Raw genomic sequence first — 4,846 nt, forward strand, 5'->3', positions numbered from 1 at the left:
ATGGTTTTAGACACATTGTAGGACATCCCTGTTTTGGTCCCATTCATTTCTTTATTGTTTTCATTGACTTATGAATTTTTGAAGTGAATGCATGTGTTGATGTTATGGTTTGGCTCATATATTTGTGTCTGTTTTTCTTGATTTTCATTGACCTAGTTCCTTTTGTCCAATTGAGCTGAAAATTGACATGCTATACCCTGAATATGTCCTGTTTAGGTGTGAATTATTTGAGGATTTTTGGAATTATTTTGGTATGCTTTTGATGGAATTCATTCTGTTTGGACATTGGATGTTGCATTTGACCTAGTTTGACTTGTTTTGGTCATGAAATGAATATGGTGAATGATATGAGTATGGGATCAATTGCATTTGCTTTCTATTTGCATTAATTTGGTTTTGGTTGAGAATTGTTTGCTGTTTAGAATTTTTTCTCCCTTTTGGACCCTAGGCTTGGCCTAGTGGTCCAGTTTCTCACATTTGGTTTGACTTTTCAGGATGAAATGCATAATGCTCAAGGAGAATGCTTCAAGTCAATTAAATTGAGATTGTTGGATGTTTTGAACTAATTTGACTTTGTTTTGTAGGTTGTGAAGCTTGATCTTGAGCTTATAGCTTGCACTTGTGTGCATTAATCTGTGTTGCTTAATCTGTATAGTCTGACTGATTAACATTTGCTGTTTACTGTTTGTCTGTCTGAGTACTGATGATACTTGATTGATTTCAGGTACATTTAGTCGCTTACAGTTCCTTGAGAACTAGCTTGCTGTTGCTTGGTTTTTAAACCACTTGAGGTAGGACTTCTAATCTTCATGTAGTCTGGAAGACCTGGCCTGTTACTTGGCCAGGCAATTGTCTGAAGACCTCCTTAAGAGGCGACGTTTGTGGTTGTTTACATTTGTGCCAAGCAGGTGAAAGACCTCTATGAGGCAATTGGTGGATCAAAGGGATATGCAATCTATCCCCCACTATTCGTTGAGTCGTCCCTCTGCTCACACGGCTGTGTGTTGATGCATTGGGGCACAAACCCAAGATCCTGTGCTGTTGCACAATCGAGTCAGAGTCTTTGAGCGTAGAAGGGTCCCTCCATTCTGGACCCACGCTCCTTTGTCTGAAGCTCTCCCTGGTCAGGGATAAGAGCTGTGAGGTCTCATCCTCACTTAACCCTTGCATCTGCTTCACCTTAGCCTCGTAATGGCAAGGTTAAGAGCGCCAATAACCCTTGTACAGATGACTTGCTTCGGCAGTCAAACCCATTGTTTGAGCCCTCTTGATTGGCTATAGTGGGTGCTATGTGAATATTTGTTTGACATGTTTACTTGAAATGCTTGTATGTTTGTATGCTTGCTTCTTTCCTGGATAGGATTAGCTTGTAGTTGTGCAAGTAGGTAGAAACCTGAATGTAGGGTAATGATGCATGACAACACTAGGCTCGAGTCCAACTCCCTGGTAGTGTGTCTTCCCCTGGTTTCTGGCTAGATTTTCTTTCCCTTGAGGGGGAACTACATCGCCCTGATCCTCGTTCCAGACGAGGTATGTAGGCAGGAGGTCGTGCGAGACCTCTCCGGGCACTTTTTTTCTTTTTGTGTGTGTTTACTTGTTATCTTCTTGTGCGTGTTTGGTTCGGATGCCGACGTAAGTCCAGTGATTGGCTGTCGGGCTCCACGTTTGCCCTTTTGAGTGTGTTTTGGTTCGGATGCTGACGTAAGTCCAATGATTGGCTGTTGGGCTCCATGTTTGCCATTTGTTTGTGTGTTTTGTGTTGTTTGGCGTGCGTAAGCCGAACTACAGTGGCTCTGATTCTTGTTCCAGACAAGATATGTAGGCATAGGATGCGACGTCCTATCGAGCTCCCTTCTCCTAACCCCACCTGCGTTCCCTGTGTGTGTGTGATGTTTAGCAACCTTTTCTTTTCTTAGAACGTGGATCCCGTCGAGTACGACGGACGTGAGGGGTGCTAATACCTTCCCCTTGCGTAACCGACTCCCTTACCCTTTCTCTTTGGTCGTAAGACCGTTTCCTTTCCAGGTTTCTCTGAGCGTTTCCTTTCCCTATCTTGGGATAAATAACGCGCAGTGGCGGCTCTGTGTTGTGTTTTTATTTGAGTCCCGCCGGTTGTTTTTTCGCGGATGCGACACACGTCCTTATTGAAAGGTTTTGAAGAGTGCGCTAAGGTAAAAGATGGTTTGATTTGTTGGGGTCGATTTTATGCATGGAGACAAGCATTAGACTCTTGGCTAGATACAGTCAACGGTCCAATAACTAGGGAGTTGAGAGGGCAATGTTGTCCTAACCACTCTTTTTCATCCAAAAAAGAGATTTGAATTATGAAAAGAATTTGGCAAGTTTAATTGTTGGAACTTAGAGGGAGACAAGTGTTCGACCCTTGACTAAGTACAGTCAAAGATTAAAGTACTCGGGAATCGAGAGAACAATGAAGTTCTAACTATTCTTTTTCTTCCTCATAGCACCTAGATCTAACTTGTTTGAATAATTAGATGTTTTAAGGGGGAAAGTCAAGTGTCGGGTCCTCAGGCTAGGTACGGCCGACAATCCAATTACCTGAATGTTGTGTACAAACACGTAAATCCCATTTGCATTTCAATTTGTTATGAAAATGTTTGAGAAAAGGAACTTGACGTTGAATCAAGTGTTTGAATTTATTATGAAAATAGTGAGTGAAGAATGGAGGTAAGAGATAGAATGAGTTTGAGAAGAGAATGGAGAAGAGGTGTGAATGATGGATCTTGGAGTGGATGGAGAATACTTGACGTTGGATCAAGCCTTAACGTTGCAATGGTGTGAGTTTATTCGGAAAACAACTTGACGTTGAATCAAGTACCTTTTGTTTCTTTTGAAATGCTTTGTTTATCATTTTGTATTTTATCTTTGATTATTAACAAGCATAGTAAACTAAGCTAGAAAGCAATAAAGCTAAGCTATTACATGATTAAGGGGAGGGGGGACATTTAACCCACAATGGGGGGATGGATCCATACAATGCAACATAAGGGAATGAAAGAAAAATACAAGTTATAAACTACTAAACTATGTACCATGCCTAAGGCATACAAGTGACATGGTACTTAAAATAATACAAAGTTATTGAATGGAAATGGAATGGTTAGGAGCATGGCTAGCTAAGATTGAGCTTGCTTCTCCAAGGCATATGTGACAACACAAAGCAACAAACGAGTTAGCATGAATGAGAATGAATAAGGATGGTGCAATAATATGCAAATATGTACAATAGTTAGAATCAATTCAAAAGGTAATGGATAAATCAATGAAAAGTAATCAAGATTTATCATATGATCATGACAAATGGAATTAGACATACAAAGTATTCTTTACATAAATTGAAATGGGATTTTCAATTTAACATGATCACAAACCAAAGAAACGATTAAATGGACAATTAAAGTGACTATTAATTCTAAAAATTAAAATCTACCTAAGCATGCCTTAGGATCACAATCAATCGAATGAAAAATTACCAATCTAAATTCAAGAATCGAATCTAATGGCTATGATCACACAAATTAAATTGAGTGGAAATTAACCTAAGTTCAAATCATGGTGAAATCAACATTAACCATATTATTCCACATAAAATCTATGAAAAGGAAATATCAAAAACCTATTACCTAAGATTCTAATCAAGGAAAGGTTAACCAAATGCATATTAATTCTGGAAAATTAGGAACTATTTCTAATCAAAAAGATCAAATCTAATTTCTAAATCTTATCACCTAACAAAACCTAATTAAGAATGAATTAATCTAATATTCCTAAAAAATCATGAACTGACCTAATCAAAGTCCTGAAAATATTAAATCTAAAATTAACAAGAAAATCAAAAACTAATTAACATGAATGAAATAAATTAAGCAAGGGTTAAACATGGATTAATGGGGGATTAAGGAATTCACTCATGGGTCTGGGGGTGTGAGCAATGAGGGGGTGCAACCAGAAATGGCGTTTGGGTCAGAAGAATGAATGAGCCGAAGGCCCAAGTCTACAGTCTTCAACCCAAAATTGGGCTTTACTCTTTCAAGAACCCGACCGCGGAACCAAGAAATAAGCATGTCTGATTCGATCAGAAACGCGAGATTCAAATGAAACGCAAGGCGAGGACTCACCCTCGACACCGTCAATGGTTGCACGAACAGGTTACAATCCTTGTCGTTGCTCTCCGTCGCCGCACTTCGCCGCTGCTAGTTCGTGCACATTTTATTGCGTTGATGAACCTTGCTATGCATTCATGTGATGAAGATCGAAGAAGGAGATTTGTTTGTGCGTCGCGTCAAAGGATGAAGAATGAAGAATGAAGATTTGGGCGTGTGATGAAGATCGTGTTGTTATCGCAAGATGAAGCTTCCTCTCTATTTCCCATTACTCTTCAGCGCGAGACCTTCGTAGCGAATTGGTATGTTTTCGTCGTTACTCCCTTCTTTCAATCTGCTTTCGATTGCTCCTTCTTCCTGTTGTTCTTCTTCTATTTCTTTCTGTTTTTTATCCTTTTGGAATTGAAAGGTTGAGTCTTTCTGTATGGATCGGTTTGGAGGTGATTGAGTTAGGTCATGGAATTTCGATTGAAGTGATGAAGGTGTTCGCAGTTACCAGGTGTAGAGAGGATTTTGTTCTCATCTTGTTATCGTGTGAGGTTCAAGAATGGTTCTTCGTTGTAGATTGAAGGTTTTGGTTGAGGAATTGAAGGGTGGTGAGTGAGTGAGGTTCTATGGAGTTACAGTTGGTTAGAAGTTTTATGCTAAAGGTTCATGGTGAAGAAGTGTGATGAAGGATGAAGAGTTATGGTAAAGATGAAGGTTGTTCTTCATTATGGAGA

The sequence above is a fragment of the Lathyrus oleraceus genome, chromosome 1 (assembly GCF_024323335.1).
Source record: "Lathyrus oleraceus cultivar Zhongwan6 chromosome 1, CAAS_Psat_ZW6_1.0, whole genome shotgun sequence".
Taxonomy (NCBI): domain Eukaryota; kingdom Viridiplantae; phylum Streptophyta; class Magnoliopsida; order Fabales; family Fabaceae; genus Lathyrus; species Lathyrus oleraceus.